The following is a 17,714-nucleotide window of genomic DNA, read 5'->3' on the forward strand; positions in this document are numbered from 1 at the left end:
ACAAAAAAAGTGAATATAGTGTGTCATGGGAGGGGCGGGGGGTGGGGATGTTGTAGATGTCAGATATAGTTATACATATTCAGAAGATGAGACAAACCCAGGTGCACATATCAAGTTAATACTGTACAGTTAACACACATTACAGAAAAAAAAAAAAACGCCAAAAAAAGAAGCAAACAATAAAATAAAATAAAACGGGGAGCATATAGGAGCTCTTGCAGCTTAGCTTTTGACAGAGCAGCATCTGGTATATGATGGAAATAAACCTCTTATCCATATAATTGGTGTCAAAACAGGTTTCATAACCCCTGATAGTAGAGGGCTTATGTATCTTATGTATTTGTGCACGTGTTTTAATTGCAGATTTCTGAAACATTCCGAATTCTGTAGCCTCTTTTTGACTTGTAATTCAGCAAATTGTATAATGGAAATATCTGAGTCTTTGACTCGGGTGAATACTAATTTGTTCCTGTAACAGGGGAGTTATCCCTGTTCAGGTAATGTACCTCTAATCCAGCAGTGTGGTGGTTAACTGCTGGTAGTCAATTAACAAACACCACCTGCCTGATTAGATGGCTTAGAAAAGCCTGTCTTTTGAGACAGGAAGTGGAACTCCTTAGCTCACACCTGAGCTGAACTTTGGATACAGAGCAGAGATTCCTTAGTCCACAACTGGGCTAAACCAAGGAAGGGCAGATGTCTTGAGCGACAAGCTGACCACAAGACAAAGAGGACAAGATTCTAACCTGGAGCTGACATTTTCTGTGCACACAAGGGTGCAGTTCCAGGAGAGCAGAGAAGCTTCCCCTACAGCAGCCCAGCTAACAAACAAGACTTTTTCGTATAAGACTATTATCTAGGTCTGTGTATTGATAAATGTCTCCATGATTTGGGGCTGGTAAAGAGCTTAGCTAACCAACCCAGTCAGAGAGGGCTGAGCTACATGTGTAGATAGTCTCCAAAGCAGAGATAGGTTTTCTTTGTTTGGCTCACTATTTCGCTTATGTTGATTTTTTGCTGTGTTTTAAGCGAAAGGCACAATAAAGCCCTGTTATGATTTCACCTTACAACAGTCTCCATTGTGTACCTCTGCACATGTCTTCCTACAGTTCCATACTTGAAAAATATTACTCTTTAGACCAGGGTGGAAATTAGGGTTGCCAAAGAGAGGGACCATGTCCAAATGTTTAGAGAAGAAGCCAGACAAGAACTTGAGATGAACCCATATATCAAGTGTGTGTTTTAATACTGGATGCCATTTAATGCTTAATGGTCTGCTGGGTTTAGTCAGCCACATCAATGTGTTGACCCGCTGCATCATCCACTGCAATCTGACTCCATCCTCCTTGAAGAACAGCATCAGTTAAAAAAATCTTCTTACTTTGATTCAGGATTCAGAGGGCCAAAACTTCTAAAGGTAAGTAAAATTTTAAATGTATGTTATTTATTTATTTTTTACAGTTTTATTAGTCACTACACATACAAATCTATTTAACAGTTTAATTTTGCTATATCAAGCAACAATACTTAAGCCACTACTGTTTTCAAAACTATGTTTATATCTTTGTTCACATAAAATATAGATAATATATGAACAAGGGAGGGGAGATACATAGGTTATTGAAGGACTCTTTGAGATCCCTATAGAGGGTCCAGAACTTGATATGTTCGTAAATAATACACAATGCACAGCAGGTTCAGAATTTATTTGAAGCAATGTTAACTACAAGGTCTCTTGCAGTAATAAAGGTTGCTGCCACACTAACAGGGCTGACAGGCTCTTGGTAAAAAAAAATACCTTTGCAGATGTCACAGCAAAGCAGGTAGCAAGCCGTCCCTATGTTGAGGGATATATCATAACAACGGACGCAGGAAAGAAAGAAGAAAATAACTTGCCGGAGATGTCTCTTCAATCAACATATGATCATGGACTTCTTCGTATCGGCGGTTTGAGGAGCATTGTGTTGTGGGTCAAGAGATGGTGAGGGAGTAGGATTTGGGGGTTGAAGACAGCAAAGGTAAGAAACACAATGATTGTATTTTATTAAAAAAAAATTTTTTAGGTTGCCCATTGACTGCCTATGTGTTTGTCTATGACCCTTTCTGTAGGCAAAAATGTTTTCATTGTAATGTATTGTATTTTTGTTTTGTATTTATTTTTTAGATTGCACATTCATTGACAGTGTGTCAGTCCATGCCCATTTTTGGGCATGGCTTACCACAGTCGCAATCAATGGCTCTATTGCCAAATTCTTGTTTTAAATGTGTTTTATTTTGTGGCTATTTTTTTTTTGGCTTGCCCATTCATTGTCAGTGTGGCAATCCATGCACATATTATGTGCATGGTTTACCACCGTGACAATCAATGGGTAGAGAGGGTTGGGGTGCAGTTAGATTCCCGGGTGGTTATTAGACCCTAAGGTAATTAAGGGGTTTGTGGCCAATAGTTTGTTTTTTAATTGTAATTTTGCGGCCCACGGAGGTCGAGGAGGAAAATGAGGTCGGCCTTCATCCAGGCAGGGGAAGTCCAACTTTAATTACTTAATGGTGGCTTGTTAATGTTTTATTTTTAATGGTACAAATGTGCTTTTATCCATATCTGTATAATAGGAAATTTGCCCATTATTGTACTGTATGTGTTGGGGTAGAGAGGGTGGGTAGTAGGGTTGTTGTATTTTAATGTTTATTGGGGGTAGAGCAGATGGGTGAAGTGTGTACTTTGCCTAGGGTGGGTGGTTAAGCCGTGGAGGTGGAGGGTTGGTCAGCGCACGGGATTTTGCTCAAACGTAGAGATAAGAGGATAGGAAGATATGGAACACGGTATTAGTGTTTTAGTAATCGAACGGTACAATACAGCCAAAAGAACTTTGGAATTAAAAATGTATGAAAAATATATTTTTAAAATAGCTTAAAACTCTTTGGAATTAAAGAACCTTGGTAATTAAAAGTAAATATATGAAAAAATATATTCTAAAATAGCTTAGAAATCCTTAAATAAAATCCTTAAATAAAATTTAAATGGAATTGTGTGTTTTTTTTGTGAACAGAAGCAGAATACGTGCTATATGTGGATGACTAACAGGGTGTGTTTATATAGCCTGTTGTTGGTCTGAGGTAGAAAGGGGATAATGGGGCTGGTTAGCAGAGTTTAATGCGCAGTCTTTCCTTCACGGAATGCTGCTAAAAACAATAGCTTTCTCACCCTCCTGGTGGAGGCAGTACGTGAGTTGCTTCTCTCCCGGGGGCCCAAATAGAAAGAAAAGGGCCGAACTCGGTGAGTGAGCAAAATAGAATTTATTAGGTACAGAAAACAAAGTCAAAATAACACTCACGGTACAGCTTTAAAACAGCCCAGCATCAGCCTGATCGTCCGGTGATATTCCTCTCAACAGTACAGCTCCCGTGGTCGCGTCCGACGGCGGGACCGGAAGAGGAGGTCTTACCGGATGTCAGCAGGCTGGCTGGGTCCTTCAATCAATGGGCTCCGGCAGGGAACAACTAGTTTGGAACCTGACGAAGCATTATTGCGAAACTAGTTGTTCCCTGCCGGAGCCCATTGATTGAAGGACCCAGCCAGCCTGCTGACATCCGGTAAGACCTCCTCTTCCGGTCCCGCCGTCGGACGCGACCACGGGAGCTGTACTGGTGAGAGGAATATCACCGGACGATCAGGCTGATGCTGGGCTGTTTAAAAGCTGTACCGTGAGTGTTATTTTGACTTTGTTTTCTGTACCTAATAAATTCTATTTTGCTCACTCACCGAGTTCGGCCCTTTTCTTCCTATTTGGGCCCCCGGGAGAGAAGCAACTCACGTACTGCCTCCACCAGGAGGGTGAGAAAGCTATTGTTTTTAGCAGCATTCCGTGAAGGAAAGACTGCGCATTAAACTCTGCTTACCAGCCCCATTATCCCCTTTTTACCTCAGACCAACAACAGGCTATATAAACACACCCTATTAGTCATCCACATATAGCACGTATTCTGCTTCTGTTCACAAAAAAAACACACAATTCCATTTAAATTTTATTTAAGGATTTTATTTAAGGATTTCTAAGCTATTTTAGAATATATATTTTCATATATTTACTTTTAATTACCAAGGTTCTTTAATTCCAAAGAGTTTTAAGCTATTTTAAAAATATATTTTTCATACATTTTTAATTCCAAAGTTCTTTTGGCTGTATTGTACCGTTCGATTACTAAAACACTAATACCGTGTTCCATATCTTCCTATCCTCTTATCTCTACGTTTGAGCAAAATCCCGTGCGCTGACCAACCCTCCACCTCCACTGCAACTACAAGAAGATTCCGGGCTTTATCTTCTCTACTGGTCCAGCTGCAGAAAACAACAAGGGCAAGTATACACTACCCTTTCTTTGGTTACACACTACCACACAGGCAACATCACAAGCCTATACAAATAGGGAGCGCCCCAACCTCTTTTCTTTTTGGGTGGTTAAGCCTACTGGGCAGGTAGCGGGAGGGGTTAACCCCTTCATTACCATAGCAGTTACCACCACAATGGTAATGAAGGTAACTCCTCTCTCAACCTTCCTTGTAGGCCTAACCACCCATCATGGGCTAAGTACCTCCATTCACTCACCACCTCTACCCCCAATAAACCAGGTACTGTTGATTAACCCCTTCATTACCTTAGTGATTAACCGCTAAGGTCATTAAGCTTTTTTAATGTTAATTTGAATAATAGAGTATTTTAGCAGGGCGTCTTCTGAGCTGAACCAAATTAATTACAGCAATGGGAATCCCCGGCTTCCCATGTTTCAGGTCCCGTTATGGGGTGCCGGGATCCCTGCCATGTTTAAATCTCCTGCGTCATGTGACCAGGAGATTTAAACACACAGGGAGATACTGGCACCCCATAACAGGGCCTGTAACTCGGGAAGCAAGGGGTTCCAAGACTGAAATGAATGTGGTTCAGCTCAGGAGACCCCCTGCTACAATACTCTGTTATAAAAATTTACATTCAAATGCACGATCACCACTAAGAACTCTGCATGGTGATGCAGCTATATCTGTGCCGCTCTTCCAGGCTGCAGTTTAAGCCACAGTTTAAGTGCGATAAGTCTTTGATAAAAAAAAACGTTTTCTTAGTGAAAACCGTTTTGACACACACCATTCTGTTTGACACAGAACATGCAGAATCGCTCGACAATGCACTGAATTTATCGACGTTTAGTGAATAGGTCCCTATATACAGGCAGTCCTAGGTTATCCAACGGAATCCATTCTGGAAGTAGCTTTGGACAGTGAAACCGTTGTAAAGCAAGTCACATGTTAATCAGCAGGGAGCGTCGGATAACGCATTCTGGCATCATAAAATGGCCCATAGGGTTGCATTGTAAAGTGTTGGATATGCCATTCGTTGTAAAGTGAAACGTTGTGTAGCAAGAACTACCTGTATCTTGATATGCTAGTTTGTAGGAAATAAATTTTTATATATTAACTCAATTAATATAATCACAATTATCATTTCAGAGTAGGACAATACTATTTTGAATTTATCAATATATACTTAAGATGTAACATGAAAAGTGCTATACAGTAGCTCTGTCGTGAACATAATACAACAATAATTGAGAACTTAAAAGCAGGTTATGGTTTGCATATTGCTTTGAAAGGATTTAGTGAATAAGATACTGGATATTCATTGTTTTCCATTTTATCAGAGATTAGTAAATATAGTCCTAATTCTATTTCATCTGACTTCATAAGAGATGTATAGTACATTTTTTTTAAAAATTTTGTTTACTCTAATGTTAGTGTTCCATATTTTAAGTTGTATACCAGATGGCTAAATAAAATCTCAGTTGCTCTATTTTTGGAATCCTGCACATGCCTATGCTAAGCATTGATCTGGTCACACTGCCACAGGCATACAATACAATTTAAAAAAATTATATACATTTTCACCTTTATATGTCATTCATGTATAGAAGCCGAGAAATATTGATCCATAAAGTGTATAGTAGTTGTTATCATGCTCCAGTTGAAAAATGAAATAAAAATTGGAAAAAGACCACAACATTCACATGATGCACTGTGCTTATGATTATCTTGATCATTATAATTTTGCTAATGTATTACTGACCTGTACATTGCCTTGCAGATATGAGTGATGCCAATAGTAGCAAAAGAACTAATTTGTTTAATGACTTACTGTTGCATTACTGAGATACACAATTAGAAACATTGATTTCAATAAAGCCACTAAAGCAAAACAAAGATCATTAGCATTTTTACACAAAAGGTATTAGATTGCACAAAATATCTTCATGAAATTAATTAGTGCTTTTCAGCTTTTAGGGATTAATCAACTACAGATACAGCGGACGTTATTCGAACATTTCTCAGAGCCGTTTTCGTAAACTCTGCTGTTTTCCACATGTGTGTCACGCTGCGCTCACCACGGACAAGGAGAGACCCCGGAACTGAGGTGAGAAGGCTAACACCTGCACCCACAGCTGCGGGGACATACCTGGAAGGTGGATAGTAGGTGTTCGGAACTGTACGGGAGTAAGGGTGAAAGTTCAGATACTCGCCGGATGTTTTGGGGGGTTCCAGTAGAATAGTCGGTGCCGAGAGCCTGGGGTCCAGAGCCGGGAGGTAGGTCAGAATCCGTAAGCCGAGGTGGAGGGTCGGAGAGTGCGGGAGGTCAGAGGGCAAGCCAAGGGTCGAAATCCAGAGCGGGTCCACTGCCAAGCCGGTTCGGTACACAGGAGATCACTAGGGAAGACAGAGACAAAAAGCACTAAGGCAGGCACGACCGTTGGTAACGCAGGTCACACAAAGCTATGCTCAGCCAAAGAAGGAATGGCTGAGCAGGGTATAAATGGGAAGAGAGCCCAATAGGAAGAGGGGGAGTGACGGGGGAGCGACCACAAGGAAGGCAGGGATAGGTGAGGGAAGATGCCACAGCTGATAGCTTGACGCGAGGCTTGTGGGCGGTGCACGCGCATCAGGCGTGTGCACTGCGCGGGAGAGGTATGTGCGGCCCGAGCTGGGGGCGGGAGCTCCTCCTGCAGGAGGACGTAAAAGTCTGTGGGCATGCGCGCGCATGCGTACATCCCGTAGCAGCCGCGGGGATCAGGGAGGAGGAAGGAAGGTCCCGCTCACGGTGGTGAAGCAGTGGAGCCGGAGCGCGCCGGGTGAGTAGAGTCGCGGGGGGAACCCTCTTTGAGAGAGGTGTTCCCCGGGACCTTACAGTACCCCTCCCCCCCCTTGAGGAGCGGCCTCAGGACGACTCCAATATGGCTTTTGGGGAAACTTAGAATGGAAGAGTCTCAGCAGTCTGGGAGCATATATTTGGTGGTAGGGTACCCAAGATCTTTCTTCTGGACCAAAGCCCTTCCAGTGAACCAGGTACTGCACTGAACCCCTCGTTTTCCTGGAATCAAGGATAGACTGAACTTCAAACTCCTCCTGTCCCCGAACTATGACTGGTTTAGGGCCAACTGTTGTCTTGTGGAACCGCGGGCTTTGAGACACTGTCTGGTTCGTTCTCTCGGTTTGCCCATTAGTTTGGGGGTGATACCCGGAAGAAAAATAGAGGGTGATATCCATCCTACGAGTGAAGGCCCGCCAGAATTTTGAGATGAATTGTGTACCCCGATCGGATACGATGGAAAGATGGAAAGAGGAACTCCGTGAATGTGGAATATTTCCCTAATAAAAATGTCTGCCAGGGTGGTGGAATTGGGCAGCCCTTTGAGAGGGACAAAATGAGACTGCTTGGAAAAACGATCCACGATAACTAAAATGGTATTCATCCCCCTAGAGGTTGGAAGTTCCACCACAAAGTCCATGGACAGGTGACTCCAAGGGCGTTCCGGTATGGGCAGGGGTTGTAGGAGACCGTACGGCTTTTTACGAATGGTCTTGACCTGGGCGCAGATTGGACAGGTTCTTACGTACTCCGAAATGTCAGCCACCAAAAGGTATGGCCAATGAAGTCAGAGGTTCTGCCGATGCCTGGGTGACCAGCTGACTTAGAGGAATGACCCCACTCAAGAATCTTCATCAGGAAGTGTGGAGCTGCATATAGACGGCCGACCGGCACAATAAGGCCTCTCGGGAGGTTAGACTGTGCTGCCATGACCTGATCCAAGATATCGAAGGAGTTGGCCAAGATGATATATTTGGAGGGTAAGATTGTCTCGAGGTATCCTCGGAGTTGTCCTCGAACAGGAATTGTCATGAGAGTGCGTCCGCCTTTTGGTTTTTAGAGCCCGGAATGTAAGATATGAGATAATTGAATCTCGAAAAGAGAAGGGACCTCGAGCCTGACGTGCCCCAAGACGACGTGCACTCTCAATATAAACTAGATTTTTATGGTCAGTGAGGATCGAAATGGGGGTCTCCGTTCCCTCCAGAAGATGTCTCCATTCCTGAAGGGCGAGTTTAATAGCCAGGAGTTCTCTGTTTCCGACGTCATAGTTCCGTTCTGCCGAATAATTTTTGTTTGAAAAGAACCCGCAGGGGTGAAGTTTGGCCTGTGGGGACTGTCTCTGAGAGATGATGGCTCCAGCACCGACATCGGATGCGTCTACCTCCAGGGTAAAGGGAAGCCTAGGGTCTGGATGACGCAAAATAGGAGCAGAAGTGAAAGACTTCTTGAGGGAGTCGAAAGCTTGGAGAGCTGCAGGGGACCAAGCTGCTGTGTTAGCTCCCTTCTTGGTAAGGGCAGTGATGGGGGCCACGGTAGATGAAAAATTCTTGATGAATTTACGATAGTAGTTTGCAAATCCTAAGAACCGCTGTATGGCTTTCAGGGAAGTGGGTTGTGGCCATTCTAAGACAGCTTTGAGTTTGGTTGGATCCATAGAGAAACCTGTGCTAGAAATGATGTATCCTAGAAAGGGAATGGAAGAAAGATGAAAAGAACATTTCTCCATCTTAGCGTAAAGATGGTTTTCTCGAAGGCAGGTCAGGACTAATTTGGTGTGCTGAATGTGGTCAGGGAGGGATTTCGAAAAAATGAGGATATCATCAAAGTACACGATGACAAAGCTGTTGAGGAGATCGCGGAAGATCTCATTGACAAACTCCTGGAAGACTGCCGGGGCATTGCACAGGCCGAAAGGCATGACTAGGTATTCATAATGCCCATCCTGGGTGTTGAAGGCGGTCTTCCACTCATCGCCCTGGCAGATGCGGACAAGATTATAGGCTCCGCGACGATCAAGTTTAGAAAAAATTGTTGCCCCCTGTAGAAGGTCGAAGAGCTCGGATGTGAGTGGTAGGGATAACGGTTCTTTATCGTAATTTTGTTGAGACCTCTGTAGTCAATACAAGGGTGAAGGGAGCCATCCTTTTTCTTGACAAAGAAGAATCCAGCTCCAGCTGGAGATGACGAATTCCGGATGAACCCCTTCTTCAAGTTATCTTGGATATACTCGGCCATGGCTTGGGTCTCGGGTATGGAACGAGGGTAGGAACGACTTTTGGGTAGCGTGGCACCGGGAAGAAGGTCAATAGGACAGTCAAAGGCTCTATGGGGACGCAGCACCTCAGAACGCCCCATGTCGAAAACGTCTGCCAGGTCCCAGTAGCCCGCTGAGAGGGAAGTTTTGTACTTCGCGGGTAGTTCCACTCTGGCTATCATCTGTTTGGGGGGAAGACAGGTCTTGAGGCACTGGGGGCTCCATCGTATGGTTTCCTTATTAATCCAATGCAGTTGTGGGTTGTGCAATTGCAACCAAGGGAGTCCCAGAATAACCTCCACCGATGGAGTGTGGATCACGTCCAAGGTAATCCTCTCTTGGTGACCGTCCTCTGTGGAGAGGGATAGAGAGCAAGTCTCCAGGGAAATAAAAGCTGGTTGGAGTGGGCACCCGTCTATGGCCTCTAGGCCGACTGGAACAGCTTTAGATTGGAAAGGGATCTTGTTCCTGTAGGCAAAGCTCTGATCAATGAAGTTTCCATGAGACCCGGAATCTATGAATGCGGAGGCGGAAATCTGGGAGTTATTCCAGCCCAGAGAGATGGACAGCATTATCCAAGTGGGAAGTTTCTTAGGTGAAGAGGAAGAGATTATACGCAACGAGACCCCCTCATACCTCATTGGGTTTTGGCATTTCCCGGCCGAAGGGGACAGCTTGTCAGCAGATGACCGGGATGACCGCAGTAATGACACAGTCCACCATCTTGTTGGTGCTGTCTCTCAGACACGGATAGCCGATGACTTTCGAGCTGCATAGGTTCAGGCTTATCTATAGGTTGGGGAACATAAGGGACGAGACTGCGGCTGGTAGACCGAGGAGAGGTGGTACGAGGAAGAGCGCGTTCAAGTCTTCTCTCCCGTAGGCGCTGGTCCACGCGGATGCAGACCGCAATGAGATCCTCCAATCTGGTGTGTTTCTCCAGAGTGGCCAGCTGGTCCTTGATGGCGTCAGACAGTCCCTGCCAAAAGGCTGCGGAGAGAGCATCATCATTCCAGGAGGTCCCAGCCACGATGGTCCGGAAGTCCAGAGCATAGTGGGCAATGGGGCGAGTACCTTGGGAGAGATGGAATAGAGAGGAGTCTGCCGTGATCTTGCGACCAGGCGTATCAAAAACTTGCTTGAATTCCCGGAGGAAGCAGAGATAATCATGCGTCATGGCAGTCCTCCGTTCCCAGATGGGGGATGCCCAGGCCAGAGGCTTTCCGGTCAGTAGAGAGACGATGTAAGCCACCCTGGAGCATGCAGTAGGAAAGCGCGATGGGGATAGCTCAAATTGGATCTCGCACTGATTGATGAATCCTCTGCACTTGTGGGGATCCCCTGCATAGCGGTTGGGAGCCGGGAGACGAGGGTCCAAAGCCGTGGGGAGACCCGGAGAGGACAACGTCGCGGCTGCCATGGCAGAGGAGTCTGGGGAATACTGGAACAAGGAGATTCTTGAGAGCTCTTGCATCATGGAGTTGAGTTGCGCCTCCACCTGGAGAAGTCAATCCATGGCACTGGGTTACTCAACCTCTTCGGGGTCCATGTCCATTGGGCTGAGCATAATGTCATGCTGCGCTCACCACGGACAAGGAGGGACCCCGGAACTGAGGTGAGAAGGGTAACACCTGCACCCACAGCTTGTGTGAAAGTTCAGATACTCGCCGGATGTTTTGGGAGGTTCCAGTAGAATAGTCGGTGCCGAGAGCCTGGGGTCCAGAGCCGGGAGGTAGGTTGGAATCCGTAAGCCGAGGTGGAGGGTCGGAGAGTGCAGGAGGTCAGAGGGAAAGCCAAGGGTCGAAATCCAGAGCGGGTCCACTGCCAAGCTGGTTCGGTACACAGGAGATCACTAGGGAAGACAGAGACAAAAAGCAATAAGGCAGGCACGGCCGTGGGTAACGCAGGTCACACAAAGCTATGCTCAGCCAAAGAATGAATGGCTGAGCAGGGTATAAATGGGAAGAGAGCCCAATAGGAAGAGGGGGAGTGATGGGGGAGCGGCCCAAGGAAGGCAGGGATAGGTGAGGGAAGATGCCACAGCTGATAGCTTGACGCGAGGCTTGTGGGCGGTGCACGCGCGGGAGAGGTAAGTGCGGCCCGAGCTGGGGGTGGGAGCTCCTCCTGCGGGAGGACGTAAAAGTCAGTGGGTGGAGGAAGGAAGGTCCCGCTCACGGTGGTAAGCAGTGGAGCCGGAGCGCGCCGAGTGAGTAGAGTCACGGGGGAACTCTCTTTGAGAGAGGTGTTCCCCGGGACCTTACAATGTGATTCAATCTTTATTCTCGGCGAATGATAGTGTTAACACGGCCAATCACACCAATCACATCTGTGTTTAGCATTGTTGATTTCTTTGAATTATCTGGATTCTTATTTGTGTGGGTGCAGTTCTTCGGGCATCCGTTAGGTGGCAAAATTAATCCCCTTTGCACTATCCAGTGCATAGCACAGTTACTATATGTGTATGAGTCAATTTTCAGGTGTTTAAAAACCAGATAAAAAGAGAGTCCACCACAGTGATCCATTGTAAAATGACCTTGGTCACTGAAGATTCTGAAGACGTTATCAAATGTAGGCGTTTTCATAATTAAAGTATCTAAACAAAATGTTGGATACATTATTCTCAATAGCTATGCCTGCACAATTGCTGAATAGACCAGACCCGTACACTCATCATGCCAAGTCTTTATTCAAAACCAAACATCAGTTACGCTTACTGTATCTAATTTTTTCTGCAATTAATGCTGGAACAGATAAGAAGGCGACTTTAGTAGAGATTTATCATCATATCATTGAGAACTACGATTATTTTCAGCTAACCATCATGGTTGGAAGCATTCGATAAGGCAAACATTAAATAATGAGGATTGTTTTTTGCATTGCGAGAGATAGCAGGGAGATAGCAGGGTTATTGGTCGGTGCTCCAAGGTTTTGCCGGTATGTTTGCTGATGGCAACTTCAAAAGGAGAAAGGTCAGGTTTAGTCATTTAAGATTTGTATTTCCCATCCCAGCAATGTACCTGCTTGCCAATACGATTGCAATAATGGGCCGATCGTCACTGACGTCACTGAAAACCTAGTGAACCCATCTGATTACAAGTCTTGCTATCTGATCCCACCTGTCAACAATGATTGCAACCTGACCCTGTCTGACTACCAGCTTCAGTAGTAAACTATAATGCAGACAACATGAATGACCCCAACTTCTTCGTACAATACACCCCGGCTTGCCAATAAGATTGCAATACAGTAGCTGGCCGACTTTCACTGAAAACCTAGTGAACTCGCCTGATTACAATCATTGCTACAGTGGCGGCCGCCTTTATCCTCCTGCGGCCGCCACCGTGAGGCGCGCGGCTTTTTTTCTGGCAGCGCCATTAGTGCTTTTCTGATGATGCGGCCGCTGCGCGGGAAACTCCGGAAGAAACTGAGAAAACCCCCGCATTTATCCGGACATGTAGGAGGATAAAGGCGGGCGCAGCAGTACTTGAGCCCGCCTGATAACAATCATAGCTACCTGGCCATGCCTGATTACAATCATTGTTACCTGTCCCCATCTGACTACCAGCAGTCACCTGTCAACTATAATGCTGACGACATGAGTGACCCCAGCTTCTACGCACAATATACCTCTGACATTGGCTCATCTCCACCCAGTTGGCAAAGTTTATAATGAAGTTAAATATAATGTACTTTGCTATACAGTATTATACTATATAGTATTAGATTTAATTCCCAATGACACTACAGTAGTGTACAGTATGCTTGTAGATATGCACCATATAGCGCAAGTTGATGCATGCGCAGTACCGGAAATAATAGCATAATTTTTTTCCAAGAAATAAAACTTTGACATCGAGCAGCAAGGATCAAGTTCGATGGAGCTCTAAATTCCCTTTTTTATAATGTTGCCTTTTTTAACTTTTAAACAGTCCGTCAGTATTATCAGCTTCACACTTTTAAAACTTTGCGACGTTAATATTTTTGACAACACACAAAAGTATGCACTGTAGTACTGTATAGTATGTGATCGATTCAATTACTGCACATGTCATAGGTTGTACTAAAATTTCACAGCGAGATGGTTTTTTGCTTTTACAGTATTCCACTTCCTGGTTAATGGAAAACACTACTGTACTGTATGTTACTGTTTTCTTTTCTCAAAGATGGTGCATTTTGCAATATACAGTAATTAGACTTTGCATGTGTAATTAATTTGGATAAGAAACCCCAAAAATTAATATTAATAACTAACTAAATAAATAAATAAAGTCTTGCGTTGTGATTTCTTAGAATGACTTCACTGCCAATGTTAATTTCAAGTCAGAAAGAAAAGGAAAAAAAGGCATATCTTTTTTTCCCCCTTTATTTCTCGACAAGGGCTTAATAAATGATTAATTTTAAAAAAACATAATGTGATGCATTTTTTAAATATTTTCTCAATTTTTACATTCATAAAATCACTTCCTTTTTCTTTCTTTAGAAGGTGGCATACACTTTATTTTTAAGGAGGGGGAACACTATTCAAAACCTTCAAATTTGACTAGGCTTAGTCTGCTTTTCATACTTTTTATGGAAATATCACACACACAGAAACATGTTCTCAAGGGAATTTGAACTTTTATTACATTTTAAAACAGTTCAAATGATTTTCATTCTAATGTAATCCTGCTGCGCGCTCGTCACAGTTTTATCTAAAGATGGCTTAACTTCATTGCACCTTTCCCCACCCTTTCACCCTCCCAAAGCCAAGGAAAAAGCATTGGACAAGTTCTCCACACCTCTGAGTCATATCACTAGGCATAAACAAGCCTGGATTTCTTTTGTCATTGAGAGAGGGATGATTATGACAAACTATTGACTTTTATTATGCACACACTACAATAAACTTGGACTTTCCCCCCCTTCCTGTAGTGCTTCATTGCCTGTAAAATAAGAAAAATGGCTGCAGGATTAGGGAATTGAAGGCCTTGACTGTGTAACACTATTGACAGGCACACAAAATGAATAAACTATAACTAACCGTACCTGTAAACTATAATTAATTATTAGAAATAATAGGTAATACACACATGTCCAATACAAATAATGCACATACTGTATATAATATATACTGTAGAAAGTGGAGAGTAAGCACAGATATCAAATGGTTAACATTCAACTACAGTACCTTTAATATGTCTAACATTGAAACAGGTTATTGTCAGTACCATACCTACCTGTACTATATTTACTGTACCTGTACTTACCTTACTACAGTACAGTACCTTACTACATGTCAGTGGCCTGCCCATTACGCTGTAAAAGTACAGGTAAAATGCTGCTAATATGGTCAATATTATTGTTACATTTTTGTACGGTCAGTATGTCGTTCCAGAAACTCAGTATTCCTTTTCTTAAATCCTCTTTGTTGGACGTCTTAACAACCTTTCTTAAATGACCCTTCATCGTGTTCCAGACGAATTCTATCGGGCTCAAATCTGGTGATCTGGAATAGGAGGGGGGGAAAATGGCGAATTAGTTGATCAGATAAAAACTGTTTAAAACAATGAGAAACAGTTACTGTACACTTACTCCGGTGGCGTCTTAACCCAGTTGATGCTGCTGGCAAGAATATAAGCGTAGAAGGGGTATGTGGGTATGTTTAGGGTCATTGTCCTGGAAAAACCGGTGACCACCAGATGGGAAATCATGCCTAGTTTATTGAGCAATAAGGGTGACAATTTTCTCTTGAAAAATTATTAATCCATGATTCCTGGAAAGAGAAAAGAAAAAAACTAGGAAAAAAGATGAACATTTGGGTACAGAATTCACTACAGTTGCACAGTGCATAAGGCTACAGCTTGAGACTTTGTGCATTATTTTACCCCCAAAGATGATTATGCATCCTGGTCCACATCTAGAGATCGCACCACACACATGCATCTTCACTGGGTGCTTGGGCCGCGGGTTAAGAGATAGCCGTCCTTTTTTGCAAAATGCAAAAGTTGCAAATCTCTCAAGAGCTACCGTTGTCTCGTTAGAAAAGATGACATCCTGAAAAGTCTCACAGCTTTGTTCCATGTTTGTGCTTGGTTCACTTTTTTTATCTGTTGGCCTCCCTTATCATAGGATACGCTCTGTAATGATAAGGAAGAAATGTACAGGGACTCTACAGGCAAACCACACTTTTACCTAAAGAACAGTACTGTACAATACAGGCATACCCCGCTTTAAGTACACTCACTTTAAGTACACTCGCGAGTAAGTACATATCGCCCAATAGGCAAACGGCAGCTCACGCATGCGCCTGTCATCACGTCCTGAACAGCAATATCGGCTCCCTACCTGTACCGAAGCTGTGCGCAAGCAGGGAGACTATAGAGCCTGTTACAAATGCGTTATTTACATCAGTTATGCACGTATATATCGATTTGCAGTACAGTACATGCATCGATAAGTGGGAAAAGGGAGTGCTTCACTTTAAGTACATTTTCGCTTTACATACATGCTCCGGTCCCATTGCGTACGTTAATGCGGGGTATGCCTGTACTTTAGCTGTACTGTCCTAACTCCTGCATAGTAATTACAGTACAGTTTCAACCCTGTTCTGTTACTCTGCATACTGTTGCAATATACTGTACATTATTACAGTGAGACATTTACTTTACACGTCCATATTTCCATCCCAATTGGCGTCTCATGAACCTGATGCTGGTCTCAGATGCTGTGATATTGTGACTCTTCTCTAGAATAGTGTTGACTGTTTCTTCAGAGCACTCATCATTAGCCTCACTGATTTCATCCACCAGACGCTTTGCTATCCTACAGTTTAAAGGAAACGAACAATTTGTTAGGCCCCAAAAATAAGTCAAAACAAATACATGATTTTGTATACAGTATTCTAAAATAAATTTAAAGAAAATAACTAAACAAAAATATGCATTTTAATATGCAATACGCTTTTAGAGTCATAAAATCAGCAGGAGAAAAAAAATCCCTTTAATATTTTCGTCTAAAAGTAGTACAGTCAATTTTAGGCTTGAATTGCAAAGAAAACAAGTAAACAAAAAAAATGCATTTGGATATACAACATGCTTATACAAGTACTGTAAGACAGTAGTTACAGAATGAAAACAAAAATACTTACTCTGTTGTGACTGGGGGACTCCGCTTTACACTTTTTGACTTGCCGTGGGCGTAATAGCTGACAGTGCTGTTTGCTAAACCGAGGCCCGAAGTAACTAACAAGCGTTGGATCTGTAAAATTCTGTTTCCTTTCTTGTACATATCCTGTATTATCATGCTGATATCCTTTGAAATACTTTTCCTCTGCATCGGTGCTTTAGAAAAAATCAAGCACAGAGGAATGTATATTGGATGCATCAACAACCAAGTAATATCACTAAGGAGGACATTACTCAAATCCCACTGACATTGCAAATGCATTCAATGATTAATTTGTGGGATGTGCTACTAACTTATTAGCGAAACGCATTCCAAACCACAAGCATGAACCTCATTCTGAGAGTACCCCTATAGCCCCACCCTCTCCCAACACTGCTCACAACTTTCAATTTGTCTCATTATCCACAGAGGAGATTACACAAGCGCTCCTCAAACTAAAACTAAGCAATCAATGTGGACCTGACTTACTGCAATCTAAGTTCCTAAGACTTGGTGCCCCAGCCATTGCCAAACCAATTGCTTCCATAGTCAAATCTATTCTGTCTGCAGGTCATATCCCTAGGACCTGGACATATTCAGGGTTTGCAGAGGGTTGAGGGAGAGGGGAGGCAGTTGTGTGTAGTCAGTGTTGTGAGTGGCTGCAGTAAAATAAGGTGTAAGGGGGGGTTAAGTGTGCAGGCTAACAAGCATGGGATCATAGTGAGGTCAGAGTAGCTCACCGTTTGTTTCCTTGTGTAGAAGAGTTTGCTGTAGGTGCAGTCCCCAGTAACCTCTAGTCAAAATATAGTCTAACTATATATTCTCTCTCGCTTAAAGATGATCACTTTAAGAGGCATCACTTTTAAGAGGCCAATGCTACCTGCCAATAGTGCATTTGCCCATTTAAAATAAAACATAAATCAGCAGCATAGTATATTAAACTGGCACTTTCCCCTGCCAGGATGAAGACTGTCCTCATCCTTATCACTGTCTTTGTCCTCTGTGGGCATCAACATCAACAGCACAATAAAAAAAATACAATCAATGGCTCCAAACCCCTTAATCACCTTAGGCCACGGCCACAGTACCTTCTACAGCGCACACCTCAGCATTTGCTGTGTGTTCAAGCT

Source organism: Ascaphus truei, chromosome 3 (assembly GCF_040206685.1).
Source record: "Ascaphus truei isolate aAscTru1 chromosome 3, aAscTru1.hap1, whole genome shotgun sequence".
NCBI classification, from domain to species: Eukaryota; Metazoa; Chordata; class Amphibia; order Anura; family Ascaphidae; genus Ascaphus; species Ascaphus truei.